This window comes from Typopeltis vanoorti, chromosome 23, assembly GCF_054136105.1.
Source record: "Typopeltis vanoorti isolate ZY-2024b chromosome 23, IOZ_Tvanoo_1.0, whole genome shotgun sequence".
Classification (NCBI taxonomy): domain Eukaryota; kingdom Metazoa; phylum Arthropoda; class Arachnida; order Uropygi; family Thelyphonidae; genus Typopeltis; species Typopeltis vanoorti.
Window position 1 is genome coordinate 43,430,510 of NC_143571.1, and position 19,120 is coordinate 43,449,629.

At 34.3% G+C, this 19,120-nt stretch overlaps 1 long non-coding RNA gene across 2 annotated transcripts in view; it reads left to right on the top strand.

The window, feature by feature from the left end:
- Positions 1-667: 667 nt before the first annotated feature.
- The window catches only part of LOC150093806 (uncharacterized), a 57,375-nt gene continuing 38,922 nt past the window's right edge, over positions 668-19,120 (top strand). For both annotated transcript variants that reach the window (XR_016550338.1, XR_016550339.1), the window contains exon 1: positions 668-939. This is a non-coding gene — a long non-coding RNA (uncharacterized LOC150093806). The remainder of the gene's footprint in view (positions 940-19,120) is intronic.

Consider the following 19,120-nt stretch of genomic DNA (forward strand, 5'->3'; position numbering starts at 1 on the left):
AATCTCGGTGTATAAATATTCATCATTTTGCGTTACTGTTTGAAAGATGGGTTCCTGATGCGTCGATGGAATGTAAGCCATCGTGGAAAGTACGGATGATAAGCTGTTAGAACCCGACTTGAGAATATCCTCAGAAGACCAGGAAAGTTGCAAATTAGTGATACTTTCCATAAAAATGCTTAAAAATGAAAAAATAAAAACGTGTTACAGATTGTACTTCTCATTTGATGCAAAACAATATTATGAGCGAAATATCCATCTGCTTAGATAAATTAGTATATCAGACTAATAGATATTTGTGATAAACCTCTATTATGAGCGACAACATAACAAATCTCATCTCGTATTAAAAATTCATATCATGATATTTACGAATAAAAGTTGAAAGAAATTAAAATTATAATTATAACAATAGATTTCAATTACGAGGATAATATTCAGTTTTTCCCTCATTCTTTCTTTCTTTTTCTTCCTCTTCGTAAATGCTCTTAAGGAATAAATGCAAGAGTTTAAAGTGCATCGGTTCTTGATAACAGTATGATATCACCGTTAACATTACCAATGAAGTGAATGAGAGATAAAATTTTCAAAGTGAAAGCATCTACTACCTTTATTATAAATGTAAAGCTGTTAAACTAGCAAAGGAATAAATGGCAAGAGTTTTAAAGTACATCGCTTCTTGATAACAGTATGATACCACCGTTAACGTTACCAATGAAGTGAATGAGAAATAAAATTTTCAAAGTGAAAGCAACTTCTGTCTTTATTGTAAATGTAAAGCTGTTAAAATAGCAAAACTAATGTTGATGACACGTTGTGGTATCCATAACAAATACCGCCAATCGAGTTCTGTTAGCGAGTAGATTCGTCTTTATTATTGTTTTTTTATGACTTCAAAAGAGGACCTTTATATTAGACAAGTCTGTCTGTTTCTAAAAGGTAAGTCAGTGTTAGATCACCGCTATTGCATCAGCGGAATAAAAACAAAATAAGTAAAATAAAATGTTCAAAATTTTGAAAATAAATTTTGTGTAACCCCTTTAACTATTTTGCTTAAACGTTATTTATTATTGTTGTCACTCTAAGGATAAATTGATGTTCCGGTTTAAACCAAAATATGCAAAAATTAAAAATTAGTTTTTACTTCTAATTTAAATGAATTTTAAAACTAAATAAAAATGTGATAATAAAATAAATTTTTGTGATTGTCTTTATGTGGGAGATGAATTTCATTTTTCAGTGGTTGAAAAATGAAATTTCTGGTTACTGGAGACCTGAAATGGCTTAAAAGGTTTCAAGTATAATATATAGCGTAATACGACAATGAAAGAAAATAAAATCGAGGAAGAAGGGGGGGGAGGGGGGGGAGGGAGAGAGAGAGAGAGAGGAACTAGTTCATGATGTTGTTTTCTATAAAGATGTTCTCAATTCAAAAAATTGTTTCTGAGATGTCACAACAGAAACCTTCATTTAAATTCTTAAGAGAACTTCAAAATTATAAGTAAGTATTTTGCAAAACAGACTTAAAATGAAATAAGCGATAAAGATGGATTTTATTGCTCATTTTATTTAAGACTGCATGAGATAATTACTGAGCTGAAACAAACATTGACAAGTAAGAATAAAGAAGTCATCATTTTGTCTCTTTGGAAGACCTCGCTTGGACTACTGCACTGACATTGGTCTCCTGTTTCCAAGGTAATGCAGATACTTCAGAGAGTAAAGGAGAGTACTAAGGATGAAACACGGAATATGAAGACCGACTGTGAATTGAGAGAGATAAATTCCGTCTACTGGAATGAGAAATTTCAATAGATGGAGTTTTTCATTTTATGGACGAGAAGGCATTCATTAGGCTTAAGAATCAATACAGTCCAGGAAGAGGTGCGAGGTATATTTTTCTATCACAGAGTGGTGCGTGATTGGAATGACTGGCCGTTTGAGGGGTGGTGAGCGCTGGTGTCCCTGATTCCATAGAGGCCTCTTGTAATAATAATAATAATAATAATAATAATAATAATAATAATAATAATAATAATAATAATAATATCGTTTATACATTTATAAAGATAACGATTGCACAGTATTTTAATTATTATAATGGCAACAAATACTTTTACATTTTAAAATCTGTTTGATAAAGATGAAGGTAATATGATATAAGAAAGCAAAATAACATTAAAATATGCTTATTTCGAATGAGTATAGACAACATCATTATGCGTTATTAAATCTAATATGAAAACAAGGAGATATTAATCGGCTTTCTTTTAACATAAAACAGTATGGACTAAACAAATTATTTACATAATCTGGAGAAATAACAGATCATTTTGAAAAAAAAAAAGAAATGAGTTGTAAATGTATCTTAGTAATTTACTTATTTTATTAATAAACCTATTGGAGCGTTTGCTACACTGAAAATATACTCAAAACTAATGAACAAAATAAAGATAATTCTTCGTTTGTTAACATTAAAACCAAATACTAAAAATAATGTTTAAAATACAGTAAAAGTAGCTTTTTAGTTGTATTACGTATCTGCTCTCATTCTGAGTAACTTGCCTCTTGTACTTGGTGCATCTGGAAGCAAAAGCAGCAAATAATATTCGCTTTCAGTGAAATGAAATGTTACATCAGATCAAATTCAACTAATATGAATGCGCTCATACCCACCTATGTGAAAAAGATAGCGACAGGATTCCCATCAAGGCTATATAAAAGGATGCTTGCATACTAGAATAAAACGACGAGGCCCTGAAAAGAATAACGAAACGACAAACACGAACGTCTGGGTTTCTGGAGGTTAAATAGTGTCACTTATCAGTTCTCAACTCAACTTTCAGTTTCCACAACTAGTGTTTGAAAAAAAAACAAAGGGGTTTAGAACCAAATCATTATCTTATTGGTTGTTTGCAAATCATTCTGAAGATAAATTAAAGATTGAATAATGCGTCACAATTCAAAGTGGGTAAACACACAGACACACCTACAGATCTATTTCGCAGATTGGTCGGTTATGTTTTCTTACACGTGCCTATAAACCATCTTTTAACTGTAATGGAGAAGATAGATTTTTGAGTGGGAAGAATAAATTTTTGAACTGTGGAAACGCTGAAACCCCCCCCCGCATCATACGCTTATAGCTTACAATACAGCTGAAAAGAATGAATATCACAAAAAAAAAAAAAAATCCAGTTCCACTCCGAGTCGTCACTCTGCTATAGCGACATTACATGAGTTTTGTTTTGTTTTTTTATCGTTTCGTTTCCTCTGAATGTATTTAGTAAATATCTTAACCCAAAAAATAATAATTTTCAAATTATTTATCCTTTGACTAAGGGTCATTTAAACTTATTCACGTAATATGAAAATGAATCCATCCACACAGCCGACTGAAGGAAAGTCATAGATCAACGCTTTCTTGGGACAGTTAAGGAAGAACATAATCATGGAATCTGGATTATTCTTAGGAGTATAAAACACTGATTAAATTGATTCAGATTCTTCAAACAAGTGTTTGAAGAATTTTGATGAGATGAGATCAGTATGTAGTAATTAAATTCTTAGTTTACACTACATTGAGTGAGCTGATAGTCTTCGGGTCTGTCTCCCAGTCGATAGCGGTTAAAACTCCATTATGAAGTAGTCTATCCAGGGTAGGAGTGAATTAATGTAGGCGAGTCTAGCATTGGTGATTATGTATCTAAGCGAAAAGTCTGAACTTCTTTGGGATTAGGCATCACTACTGTAGATGAATTTCATGCTATGTTGTATCACTACTTATGTGAAATCTGAATCAATACCTCACAGGACGTTTCTTTTTTATTTTATCATTCCTTCTGCCATGTGGCATCTTTGGAGTTATGATGAGTGTGATGGTGACTTCAAGTATGCTCTTCTTTCTACCTTAAAAGATTATTCTTTACTGAATTCCATAAAGATAGTCACACATTATATGCGATGGTGGATGGCTCAATTACCTCAGACTTTTCAGCTGAAAAGTTGAAAGTTGCTGGATACTATAAAATTATGTGCTTTAATCGATTCTCTTCCGTCCGTAATAAACGATAGTCTTCAGTTTATTATAAATTCAGCCTGGTAGTCCGAGTAATTAACGTATCCGCTCTTCAATTAACATGCTTCGGATTCGATTTCCGCTATGGGCATGGATATTTCTAATTGCTTTTAGTTGAGAGGCGAATTTAACCGCTCGGTGTGAGATCATTGCCCTGTTTATGGGAGTCCTGAAGTGGTTTGAAAAGTTTCATGTTTGGTCTCTAGAGCTCGGTTTCGGAATATGTCAAAAATAAATAAATACAAAAAAATTATAAAGAAACAGAAATTCTTAGCCCGCTTCCCATACTGTTGTTGAACCTATAGGTTTGCAATCGCTTCGTAAATCGGAGTCACATAAAAATGCAAGTCATAGTTTGGCCAATGACAGTATATTCCACTTTTCATTCAGCATTCTCACTGAACTGAAAAAAAAAAAAACAATATTCTATAACAACAATGTTTTTATCCAAGACATTCTTCATTTCTTCTTCTATGCTATTTACATTTTTAAATTATCATTGGTGTATTCTGATAAAAAAAAAGTTTCTCCATTCTTGCCTCGGATAATATCCATATTTATATATAAGACAAAATTAGTTCTTGGCATGATTTCACTTCCAGCCTTTCTTGTCATAAACATATGACAACTACATCTTCTCGCTGTCCAAGAAACCAGGGTTCGTTTATCTACAAGTGTGACTTCATTGCTGTTTGGCTTGTAATACTAAACCAATCGCTTATCCATTCACCAATAGAGCGGATTTTCATCTTTGTGCTTCATTCAAAGTTATAAAGATTATATCCGGATTATGGGATTTAGATTATGAGGACAGACTGCGAGTATGTGGATTGCAGACAGGAGAAAGAGGGGTGATATGATAGAGGTGTATAAACTTTTGAATGGGTGTTATAGGATATTGTCTAATGAAATGCTTTGTTATATGGAAGGTGGGGAGAGAATACAGCGGCATCCATGGAAGTTAAATTTATTTGAAGTCAAGAAAGGGGTAAGAGCTAGTTTTTTCTTCCAGAGAGCAGTGGGTGAGTGGAATAATTTACTCTTAGGGGTAGTGAGTGCATCTAGTATGAATGAATTTAAGGGAAGGTATGATAGTTGGTGTGGGTGATTTACAGCCTCCCTCGATAAGTCCTTGACTCCCTGGAGGTCTCAGATAATAATAATAATAATAATAATAATAATAATAATAATAATAATAATAATAATATTTTTTAATAATAATTTTTATAATAATGATAATTTATTGAGTGATTTATGATGTTGCTAAAATATTTGTACATACAATAAACATCTTGTGTGACATTGCACCTTAAAATTTTACAGAGTTCAGCACTAAGTGCTGCAATTGCTACATTGTATTTCAATTAAACTTTTAATAATACTTTTTTGCCTTTATATTATGTATTTACAACACATGTGTTGTATATTATGTATTTACAACACATGTCTTGTATATTATGTATTCACAACACATGTTCTTCTAATATTAACTATGGAGATTATACAGAATTTTTTGTATAATTTTTTTTCAAACTTTTCAAAGAGAAAGAGTGATTATACAAACAAATTTCTTCTTTTTTTATAAGGATTACTTGTAGATGAGTGAGGCAAGTTAATCCCACCTACTTCCAAGCTTGGGTTAGCTTTTATGAAGAGGGTGGAATTTAGCCTTCACTATTTATGTTTTTGCTACTGTTTATGTATGGGATGTAGGCGTTGGATACAAGTGATTTGTGATGTGTATATTAGTGTTAATGGCTTCTTAACTTTGTTGGTATATTTTCCAGAGTTCGTTTTATAATGTTCTGTAGTTACCTACGAGTTTGAAATTTCTTGGTAGGTTGTTGAGTTGCATTGGTATCTGATGTGATCTCACAAAAGACCCGTTTGAGTTCTTGAAGGGTGTGGGGATGTAGAGAGTTGTTGTAGGTCGTGTTATACGATATGTGTCTCTGTTGTTCCGACAAGTGATGTTGAAGTAATTCCTTGTTAATGTCATGTAGTGTTTCAGGTTTTTAATGCTCAGAATTCTGTGTATCGCCATGTGCTTGTCGGATATTGGTTGTTGCGTGTAAGGTGTCCAGATCACTGTTGACACGATTTTCCTGTGTAATGTTTCTAATTTTGTTAGGTGGCTGTTTGATGATTGATATGTTTGATATTTGCATAGATTGTTATTCCGTATCTGAGTAGGGATTCGCAGATACCGTGATATAGGATTTTTTTTTATGTTGGATGGAATAATGTCTTTAATTTGGAAGAGTCTTGCTACGATGATCCGGAGTTTGGTGTATAGATATTCTATATGTTTTGTCCATTTAAGGTGGGAGTGTATATAGAGATCTAGGTATTTTGCTTGTGTTACAGGTTTGATTTCGGAACATTGGAAGGTATTTTTGTTGTTAATGCAGCGGTATGTGTGACAATGACAAATTTGTGTTTTGGTGCCGTTGATTTGAACTGCGTTTTGGTGGAAGTATGTTGTGATTTCATTTAGGTATTGTAGGACTTTGCAGAGAGCTGTGTTAATGTCTGTGTGGATTGCTAGTAGTGCAGTGTCATCTGCGTATTGAAATATTTGACTCCTTAAGGATATGTTATGAACATCGCTAATGTAATAGAGTGGGTGATAATATGGCACCTTGAGGTACACCGTGTTTTACTTGTATACTCCGACTGTGACATGTACCTATTTTTGTTACTTGTGTTCTGTTTGAGAGGTAGTTTTTAACCATGTATGCAGTGTTCCTCTTATACCTATTGAGTATAGTTTGGTGAGTAGTATGCCATGTTCAAGTGTGTCAAATGCTTTGTTTAGATCCAACAGTATAAGGATGGCGTACTTGTTTTTGTCGAGAGCTTTGTTTATTGTGTCGGTGATTTCTTCTAATAAAGTAATGGTGCTTTTTGTTTTCTGAAAGCCGTATTGGTTTTGTGAAATGATGTTGTATTTACTTCTGTAAATAGTTCTGTAGTCTGGTGTGTGTTATTTTTTTCTAGAATTTTTGAGATGACTGGTAGTGTAGCTATTGGTATGTAGTTCTGAGTATCGTTTCTTTGCCGTGTTTGTTTATTGGCGTAATTACTGCAGTTTTTAGTTGTTGTGGAATAATGCCTGTGTCGAATATTATGTTCACGAGTTTCAAAAGTATGGGATTTATTTGTTCAAAGTGTGTTATAAGGTCTGTGAGTCTTATTTTGTCTATTCCTGGAGTGGTCTTTGGTTTTAATTGTAGGATTGCTTGTTTCAGTTCCTGTTTTGTTACGGGTGGAAAATATATAGTTTTTTGTTGACTTTGTGTCGGTAGTTTTTTTTTTGATCGTTGGTAGTTTGTCTTTTTTGAGTTGTGTGATGTTGTTTGTGAAAGCACGGTTGAATGGTCAGCTATTTCCTCTTGGTTTGTATCCTGACGAAAGGTTTTGTAATAAAATCTTGTGCTGAAGTTTTCTTTTTTTCGGGTTACTAATTCGTTGAGTGTAGCCCATATTCGCTTAATATTGTCGTTACGTTCCATGAATTTTTTGAAGTTGTAGCATTTTTTTGCCTTACGAATTTTTGTTATTAGTTGATTTCTTGTGTTTGTATAAGGTTTGTAAATGTGTGTTACTGGGTGACTTTTTAAGTTTTTTCCATAGATTTTCTTTTACAGTAATAGTATTTAGTATGTCGTCATTTATCCATGAATTGTTGTCTGTTTGTCGCCTCATTTGTGTAGGTTTTGTTGCTTTTTTGTATATTTCTGTGAACTTTAGTTGAAAATTCTCATATAATGTTACAGGATCGTTTATTTTAAGTAGGGATCCAGTCTGTATTTTTAATTTGGTTTTCGACAATGCTCTTTAGTATGATCGAGTTTTGTCGACTTTTGTGGTGGTAGGAGGGGGTTAGGAAACGTAATAAAACGAAGTTGAGACAAAGTAGTGATCGGCAATTTTGAAGTTAATTACTGATGATGTATAGGTATGGATGTGAGCCCGTATGTCGATATGATCAATGCATGATTTTGTTAGTGAGTTATTGAGTATTTCTTCTCTTGTTGGGGAGTTAATGGTAGGGTTTGTGTTGTAAGGACTTAGTATATCAAGATATGTGTTAGTGGTTGAAGAAGAGTGGTCAAGCGTATTTATGTTAATGTATCCTATTAGGATGTGCCTGTGTGTTGTACGGGGTTCGATGCCGCTTAGCCATGTTTCTAATTCGTGAAGAAAACTAAGTGGATTATTATCTGTGGAGCTGTATATATTGTGTTCATTGTGTATTTGATACTATTGTGGCTATTTGTAATTTCCGAAATTAGTGTTTCCGCATGTTCGAAGTGAGTTTGTTTTTCAGTCACATTGTATTTTTCTTTGATAAATGGCACAATGCCATCTCCTCTTTTGTTTGATCTACATAAGTTGTATGTTTGATAATTATTTATGTTGTATGCATAAATTTCTGTGTCGTTATTGCAACTTCGGTCAGTATTAGTGCATTTATGTTTATCATGGTATAATTGAGCTGTGTTATCAATGTAAGCTAGTGTTGTTCTATACTTCTTATGTTTCTGTGTATGATAGTAAAGTTGGTATTGTTGAAAATGTTGTCTGACCATTTCTTCAAAGAGTCAAAGATTGAAGTTTATGTGGTCTGACTGGATATGTTCGCCTATGTTTGAGATCTCCATTATATAGTTTTTAAATGAGTTCTAATCTTATTCTTAAGGATGTGAAAAGTTAGTGTTTTATATTGGTAGGCTGTGTAAGTCGGATTCACTTGTAATTATGTATACTCGAGTGTTTTCATTCTTCCTCATAAATATCTGGGAATTCTTTGTGCACAGGAACTTGTAGTTTTTATCTGCTTTTGTCTTCCTTGCTTGGTATTAAAGATATTTGAAGTATGGAGTCCAGCGTTCCGTTATATAGATTGGTGTTGGGAATTTCTTATCAGTTAGGATAGTTGTTGTCGGCCTTGTTTTCTTGCTTGCTGTAAGAATGGAGTCTCTCAGACTTCTGTTGGTAAAACGAGCGATGATTGGTGGCGGTCTCTGTTTGTTTTTTGTGGGCTGCGGTTAATAGAGGTGATATCTGTGGTTGCGATTTGAATTCCAATTTTGCTGCCAATCAGTTGCATTATGTTGCTTAAGTCTTCTGTATTTTCTTTCATTATTCACTCAATTTGAAGTTCCTTTTTTCTTTCTTTTTGTAGCAAGTGCTCTATTTGACACTTGAGTGTGTTTACTTCTTTCCGCAATTCTTGATTTTCGCGCTGGAGTGTTTCTTGCGTTTCTATCGCTACCGTTAATTTCGTTTTTATTTCTCTCACGGTTCCTAACATTTCTTCAGAGGTGTCGTTATTGAATTGTATGTAATGATCACACTCCTCGAATTATTTGTTAATTGGTTCCATGTGTGTATTTAACAAGTCTTTCACCATGAGTTTAAATGAATCAAAGTTATCTGTAATTTTAGGATCCGGAAGCGGCTTACCTTGATGTGCGTCGTTACTCTTCTTTGGTGTCTGGTCTTTGTTCTTCATTTTTTCACGGCACTGTTGGCATCGCCATTCGGTTCGTTTCACGGCTCCTTTTGCTTTCCACGTGCTTTCTGAGATCCGTGAACAGTGGAAATGTTGTTTTTGTTACATCCGGAACAATGCAGCCCGGCCCCTTCATCGTTTAATGGCTTATTGCAGTTGTTACAGCTCATTTTGCTTGAACTTCACTGTCTCGGTGAGCTTTAGCCTTTCTTCCCGTTAGCGACTATAGTGCGACTTTTAAAATTGCGACGTCCTTTGTTCTTCGTTGGCTGGTGACTGTAGTCTTTGTTGGCTGGTGACTCTATGATCTTTCAACACTGAAAATTTGAAAATTACTTATCCTTTGGTGATTTGAACGTCCCTGTCTTCAGCGTGACTAGTAGAATTAAATAGTAGCACTTTCAAGTTAGAAACATGAGCTAAATAACACTTTAAATTAGGGGTGTAGTCCTAAAAGAAATAGTTCCAGGGCTCTTCCTTGGAAACAAAAATTCAGAGCACGAAGGGCCCCATTATTATTATTATTGCGACGGCCATATGGCAAAGAGATTGCCTTGTTTTCTGAAAAAAATGACAAGAGCGACAAGCTGCTATTTTTTTTTTTGACCGAAAGCTGGAAATGCATTATAAGTATGATTATTATAATTGTTATAATTTATTATAATGAATTTAAAAATTTTGATAGTTTTAAAAAAAGTACCAGAGCGTCGCCCAGGTGCGCCCTGGCCCGACTACACCCCTGCTTTAAACCTATAAAACCAGGAGCAGCGATACAGCGTACGTGCATCCGTCTGCCTACACAGCGCCCTCTGCTGATGGTGGTAATAATAATAATAATAATAATAATAATAATAATAATAATAATAATAATTCCTGGCGTCGTTTTTCATTGGTTTGTTTTGAAATTTAGAATCTAGGCAAATCATAAAAGCCCACTTCAACTTATATAATGTTTACCATCATTTTCCATTATGTGCTAATTAGAAAAAGAGAGAGAGAGAGAGAGAGAGAGAGAGATTGCCAAGGAACATTTATAATTGCTTTTCAGTTGAAGATAAGTTGGCTGATATCATAAGGCGATGTGCCAATGTTTTCTTCTTCCGTAAGTTTTTTTTGTCAGCTGTTTAGACAAAAACTACAGTAGGTGGTTATAATGTTTTGCTCATGCGTGTATAATGCAGTTTTTACAAATGTCTTCTGAGACAAGGTGTGTGTCCTACCATGAAAGGAGTATCATCCTCCATCATCTCAGAGATAACTAGGTATAGTTAAATGCCTTTATGTAGAGCTTCAGCTGCTGGGATCGTCGGGGCATTTTGAACAACTGAAAGTAAATAAAAACTGTACCGAACCTGTCCAAAATTTCGTTTCATAAATTCATTGCTGTCACCATCTTGTTTTCCTATGCCATCTAATTAAGTTAGCCTTTTTGATCCATTCGAGGCATAACCAAAGCGAATTCTATCCAATTACTTTCTCTCAAATTCCTTTCCTACGCGTACCCTTCAAACGTGTTTTATTTTCTATTTTTTCTAACAAAACTCTTTCGTCCAACATTCATGACGAAGCATCCAAAAGAGCTTTTCTGACACAATAATCATGCACATCGTTTAATATCCTTTGATGTTTCATTTCTTAAAATATACCTTTTGAATTCAGACGAGACCTGTGACATACACATTGCATTTCCTTTAATTGCCAACTTACAGTACAATATCTTAATTATGTCCTCACTAATGTCACTTCTCTCTGTAATATTAATCGTAAAAATATAAACTGTTCCACCCAGACTCTAGCGGTATTACCTAATAATTTATTCTCGAGCCCTTTCGCCATCGCCTTTACCATACGCACAATACTAATTCTCGAGTTCCTCTCCTAATTGTCATCCCATTTCTCTTATGTGTCTTTTATATTTCGAGTGTATGTTCTGTTGGATCATATCTTATAGCACATTCCTAAAATGCGCGTTTGGAATTTTAAAGCATATGAAAGTATTTCTATGATTTTCTCTATGCAGCTGAATTTTTTTAGATAATGTTTTTATCCTGTGGAAAAGTGTAAAGTTATGCGTTTTGCGTTAAATCGATTACAAAGCTGCATGCTACATTGATGGAACTGTACTCCAGAAAAACAGGTGCAACTAGAGATTTAGAGATGGTGGTAGACAGACAGATGAAGTTTAGAAGACCTATTACTAAGGTTACTAAGGTGATGACTCATAAAATTACTTGGCTATTGAAGAATACAGTAACAAGTAGAGATAATGAAGATGCGAGTGATCAAGATGGTGAGTGGTCTGTAGAATATTCTCTATCAAGATAGATTGAAGGTGTGTGGATTGTAGACGTTGGTTGATAGGAGAAAAAGATGGGATATGATAGAAATATTTAAGTTACTTAAAGGGTTACATGGGAATGATGCAGGGGAAGTGTTTTATCATTGGCTAGAGAGTACAGAACAAGAGATCATCCCTGGAAGTTGAGTAAAAGTGCGGTTAATAGCGGTGTGAGGACTATATTTTTCTCTTGGAGAGACGCGAATGAATGGAATGGGTTGCAGGTGTCAGTTGTGAGCGTTTTGTCTGTTGATGGGTTCAAGGAGAGGCATGGTAGACTGTGTAGATAGGTTGGATCTCTTGCGATGCGTCTTCGGACTCCGTGGAAGTGCCCGCTCGTATAATAATAATAATAATAATAATAATAATAATAATAATAATAATAATAATAATAATAATAATAATAATAATAATAATAATCCCTGAATAGTAATCCCAATTCTTAATTCAGCACTTTCTTTAAATGGGAAACAAATAGAAAGATTGGAAAAGTTTAAGTATATCTGACACTGGTTAAATGAAGATTGCAATCCAGAAATGGAAATAAAAGTTAGAATTGAAATGGCAAGAAAAACTTTTCTCTTGATGAAATCAACATTGTGTAACCGCAGTTTAAATTTAGAGCTCAGAGTATGCATGGTTAAATGCTATGTATGGTCTGTACTACTGTACGGTGCAGAAACTCGGACCTTGAAGACAACATCTTGTTTTCCCATACTTCAAAAAGACTTGAAGCCTTTGAGATGTGGTTATACAAACGAATGTTAAAAATCCCTTGGACAACGAAAACGTCCAATAATGAAGTATTGGAACAAATGGGGAAATCAAGTGAACTTTGAGATACCATAAAAAGAAGGAAAACTGCATATAATGGTCACCTATTTCGTAATGCAAAATATAAAAAATAAAAAAAAATTAGCTAACGCTTTTTATTCCCGTATACGGGAGTAGGCGAGGCCATTTAGCCCTATCTAACTTTTGGAGACTGAGTGGGCAGTTCAATCTCCACTGGTACTCAATCAGAGATGGATGGCCCAAGGCTATCACTAATTAAGCGGTACGCAGTGAAGAGAGACGGCTCAAATGGGCCGCCATCTAGTGGTCCCTAATCCTAACACAATATATTTATTATCTGAAATATTTCAATTGATTATAAAAGGGAAGATAAATGGAAGAAGAGGACAAGGAAGACAAAGGAAAGCTTGGCTGGCAGACATCAGACAGTGGACTGGCATGAGCTCTGAGAGACTGCTCAGAGTAGCTGAGGATCGCTCAAAATTTTCTAAGGTGGTCACCTACCTCCGATAGGAGATGGCACTCAAAGAAGAAGAATCCCTGAAAACTAACAAAACATCCATTGAAGGCATAACTCATAGACGTCATACAGTTGCTGTATTCGTCTCAATGTTAATTCCATATAACCTTAACAGAATACCAGGTGAATTGAAGTATCTTATATTTTGAAGTATCTACGCTTACGGGGATTAAATCAAACAATAAAGAAGTCGCATTCGAGTGGAAATTTAACAGAAGCACTAACTAGCTAGTCAAGATAACTGAGAGGTTCCAATCATTCAGTACAGTCAGTACAGTCTTTTTCTCCGGGTTGCGTATTAAAAAAAGGCTCAAATCTCTTATAGGATGAAAATTATTCCATACAGAGTGGGGAAGTTTCCTCCTGAAAATCAGTTTTTTCATTGGCATATACAGTATAACATACTGGCCCCGTGAGTTCAGTTGCTTCATTCAAAATTTCAACTGATCCAATGATAAGAATCATGGATATCTGGCCGACGGTTTATACACTGTTAAAACGTGTTTTGTTTACAATTCAATTCAATATTCATATTCTATTTTATTTTTATATTCCCAAGGCAGCAGTACACACTTGCACAATGATATAAGTAATTCCTATAGCCGAGAAGTGGCTTCTAATGAAGATATATTTAGTTAGCTTAAAGAATGGACTTTCTTGCTGGTGTCATCAGTGATTACACAAATATGATTTCCAGAAGAGTAATCAGTCAAAACGGGCAGATAAAGATATCCTTTAAGTCACAGGTCTAGAAGTTTTCTATTCTGCTAATAAAGACACTAAGTTAGGTTAATCCCTTTCTATAAACTCAGGGTTAATTCTACAACCTCGGAATTAATCTGAAAAATTATAACTGACAAAAAAAATTTTGAATTCATGTTCAACCTCTTAAAAATATAGAAAATGCAAAATTCAGATTGACATTTCTTGCACGAGTTTCTAAAAGAGAGTCAAATAATCTGTTCGGTGATCAGAACAGTCCTTGCTGTTCCCCTCTCCCCCCCCCCCACCACCACCGATGAGAATTCCGTAGTTGATATAAGTAGATGATGTAAAATATCATATTCTTTAGTTGGCGCCAGCTCCTTATCATCTTTTTTGATTATTCCTCTGTTCAAGGAGAATTCGAGGAAACACAAAAGGTGGGGGGGGAAATTTACCCTTATGTTTCTGATTTTACTTCCTTGTCTTAATCGATTTCTTTGCTGGTTGCATAAATGATTACGCAATTATGATTTCCAGAAGAGTAATCAGTCAAAAAGGGCAGATAAAGAATTCTTTAAGTCACAGGTCTAGAGGTTTTCTATTCTGCTAAGAAAAGACACTAAGTTAGGTTAATCCCTTTCTATAAACTCGAGGTTAATTCTACAACTCAGGAATTAATCTTCAAAATTAGATTAACTGACCAAAACAGTTTTAAATTGATGTTCAACCTCTTAAAAATATAGAAAATGCAAAATTAAGAATGCGTTTACGTTTAACATTCACATTATATCCTGTCAACAATGCTGAACTTGTTTTCCATGATTAGACGGGGTTTGGTTGAATATTCTATAACATACAAAAGGCATAGAACAAATTGTGGAAATGTAAATATTGCACTATACTGCGTCATTTGATCTGAAAATGAGCATCTCTAGGTAAACAGTAGTATCATTATTGTTTGCACTCTGAAGCATTGCTTTCAATTCTTAAATTATTGACATCCCCAAATAAATTAAATTATTGACATCCCCAAATAAAATAATATATATATATATATATATATATAGACAGGATTTCAACTGATCTTTGAGGAGATCAGTTGAAATCCATTTGCTAATTACATCAACGTGTTTTATTTTAGTTTTTTCATGCCTTCTCTCTCTCTCTCTGTCTCTTCTATTAAAAACTGATGAAACAATTTCTCATAGTTGTCTTCCTATTTCTGTAGAATTTCTAACATCCTTGATATGGTCTATGCCATAGAAAGTCTTTTCTTTTATTTCCAGCTGAAAAGACTGCCGATCTTTCCTAAATCTTATTCTTCTATCGACTGAATGCACAGCAACCAAAGATATTCTGTGTTAGCTGCTTTCTTCAGGATAGAACATTTCATTCCATTTTATGTCTTTTAACTTTAGGGGAAAGTTAGAATAGATAAAATTTAAAGAGAAGTCATTTTTCTATTTTACTGTACTGTCTCATTTTTATAATAGTAAAGATTGACATGGTGACTCCCGTCATCTCTATGCATGATTATGGTGTTCCAAAACCAGATTCAGATGCTCCTGCAGTGGCATGATCATCTGAGAGCATTGTGTTTTCTTATTTTTTCACATATCATTTTCCAGTTTAGAGGAAGATGACTTCCTGCCACATTGCGAAGGTTGTATAATTAAAGGTGTAGTGATCAAAGCTTTTTTTAAAATAGAACTATTTTCAGTTATGCATTACGATAACTGTATTTATCAGTTTTATTTATGATTCAAGAATAAAGCAAATCTCGTAATTAAAAATTATGCATTCAGTTTATATGAATGTGATATTAATTAGCCAATGACAATCAAAATGGAACTCATTGTTTTGTATTTTATTTTAAAATATTTTCAAACTAAAACAAATATACTAATGCTTTAAAGTAACAGTTATATTTCAAATAGTTCTTCGAAATCAGCTTCCAGTATGCCCAAAAGTAAGTGTGCTTCCCATAAACTTATGATGCAGAAATTCCTCTGCATTCGGATAAGGATTACAACATTGCTGTGCATAAAGACCATTGGGGAATTAACGCTCAGAAGTAAAAGAGTAGTGTTCCCGACTGTGCAAAGAACTGCACAGAGTCGGGAACAGCCTTCATTAAATGTTCGGTAGATTGTTGCACTCAGGAAATTCTATCTCTGTGCCTTCTCAGACAACCGCGATCTCGTTCCTTACAGACTATCTTATGACACAATTATGCCTCTTAGACAAGCAATGCTGGTTATTTTTCCATTGATTAAACATCATGGATATCTCACCTTTTGAGAAATAAGTCAGTTCTGCTATTTTCAAAATCGTGGCTCCAGCTACCAGACGGACACTGACATCGAACTCCGAAAGATCCTTTGTTTTTCTCATTGTGATCAACATAATTGATGATTACTGACCAGCAGCATTCTCATATAGTTGCCTAGAACAGGCGCCGTGCTACACAACGTGACAGTAACAGCTAGAATTGTTCTAATGAGTATACATTGATTAATTGAACTTTTTTTAAATATTATTATTATTTGACACCTCCAGGAAGTCAAAAGACTCATCGAGGGAGGGCACCTGCTCTACAACTCTGTCTCCACTACTCAATCCACCAACTGACTGCAACTACACTGATGCCATTTACCGCTGACCCCCAACACTACTATTTCCACAGACAATCACAAACATCCATGCCTATGTTTCCACAGACAATCATAAACATCCATGCCTACGGCTGCATTGCAGCCCTTTGGCTGGAGAGTGGATACGCTAACCACTCGGCCAACCAGGCCAAGTTTTTTTTTTATTTATAATTAAATGGTTGCAAAACTGCAGTGTAGAAAGAAAAGGGGAACAACTGTATTATTTTCCCAAGCACATTACTATGGAGAGGAAACTTTGAACCATGGTCTTGAGTTCTGGCAGCCCTTTAATGGGACAGGGGTGCTAAGAATCTCAGGGCAAAAACAGCAAATCTACATAATGAAGAAATGAATGAAATACATTAAATTACCCAGAGAGAGGAAAAGTATATCAGGAATGTAAAGAAATACAGATGCAGATTGGAACTTTGAATATGAAAACAATATTGAAAGTAGAAAAATTAGAAGAACGGAAAGACAAGCAAGAAAAAAAAAGATGGAAGTTTAGAAGTTAGTGAAACTAGATGAAAGGGGAGTGGTGATTACCTGACTAGTATATAATCAATCTGGTACCTGTAGCATGGTACCAGATTGATTGGTAACTACAGAATCATCTACAGTGGAGGAGAGAAAGAAGAAAATGTGGACTTGTTACTAAGGAAGGATTGGGGGAAAGAAAGAAAGTAAAAATAAAAAAAATTATCACCTGAATGACAGAATACTGATAACAACCTTAACAGCAATCCCAGTGGATCTTGTCACAATTAAAGTATGCATGCCAAAATCTAATTCGGAAGTTCATGAGATAGAAGTGGTATATGAAGAACTAGTAATATCAGCTAAAGATAAAGATAATTATAATGGGCATCTTTAATGCAATGGTTAGAGTGGGCAGTGAATGTGACTGTTTGACTAGACTATTTGACCTAAGTAGGAAGAATGCAATAGGAAAACAGTTATTAGATTTCTGTAAACAACATGACCTTATAGTTAGTAGCATGTTTTTTTTGTTTTTTTGTAAATACCAAAATTAAAGATGCTATACATGGAAATCACCAGGAAATGTTGCATGGTACCAGACTGATTATATACTTACTAGTCAAGTAGAGATGCAAACTCTACTTGACTAGTAAATACGGAAGAGAGGAGGAGAAATTGAATATTGAATTACGAGATAAAAAATAAATTTTAAAAAAAAACAGATTGCATGCTTGAGATGAACAATGAGAAAGACTGGATAGTCATCAAGGAGACAACTAAAGATTAGCAGACAAAGTGTAATTTAAAAAATTACGGAATCCTTGGATTACAAATGAGATACTGCTGTACACACCTGAAATCCCCAAACCCCCTTTAAAGTAGTATGGGGGGGGAGGAAAATCACTTACTGGTAACAAAGGGATGGAAGGAATATCTTGAAGACTTCTAAAGTGGAGAAAATATGAATAGCAAAAGTATCGAACCAGAATATAAAATCGAAAAAGAAAGTCTTGTAAACAGAGATACTAGATGAAGAAATTAAAAGTGTGATTAACTACCTAACTGAAAACGCTGCTAAAATGTTTAAAAATTTCAGAGATGCAATACGAGAAGTCATATTTAAAGTGATTATGTTAATTAATCAAGATGGACAGGAAGTACATCATCTGATGAGGTATAAGATGCACTTTTTTCGTCCTAAACATTTGTCTCAAAACTGGAATATGTCTTATATGCTGAAAGTTGAAATTTCAGTCATGATTCTGATCGGTCAAAATTTATTATTTTATGCTTCTACTCTCGTTGATTTGTCATACACGATTTCATGTTAAATATGTAAGAAATTTAAAATATAGATAACCAATTAAAGTAGACAACAGATAAGTTTTATACAATGAAATGGAATGTGGTTTCGTTTAAAATAAAGTGCATGATGCTTGACAGCTTGCACTTACACCGTTTCATAACGACAATTGACAAGTCACATGTCCAACGGTCTTTTAAGTGCAATAGAATTAGTGATATTCTAATGTTTAAAATTATTTTTATTATTAACCCATGGGCTCAAAAGCAACCAGTTGTTCTCTGTTTCCTTCCTCAAAAGAAAACACATGTCGGAGGAAGGGAAAAAAAAAAAACTTATGATCTCGCTGCAAGGAGATAGCAACCACTATCTCTTTGCATTCTTTATCTATAAGATCATTGCACACGGTGACTCTTGGACTCCGGTTCTGCTTACCATGTCCATATCTTCCAAGGTCTGACAAGGTAAGAGAAATTTATCTAAGATATAGTTTAAATAAGTATAGAAATAATCCAAAACAATCATAAAAAAGATGGGTTTCTGAACAATATCCTGGGAGAATGATGTCATCATTATCACAGCAGTTGAACTTCGACTATTTTATAGCTTACGTACTGCACACAGTATATATTTACATTATCACACCAAAAGTCACGGGCACTCTTCAGAAAGTAGGAAATAGATGTAATAGATGTGTCTGCGCAGTATTTAAATATTTTTTATCCA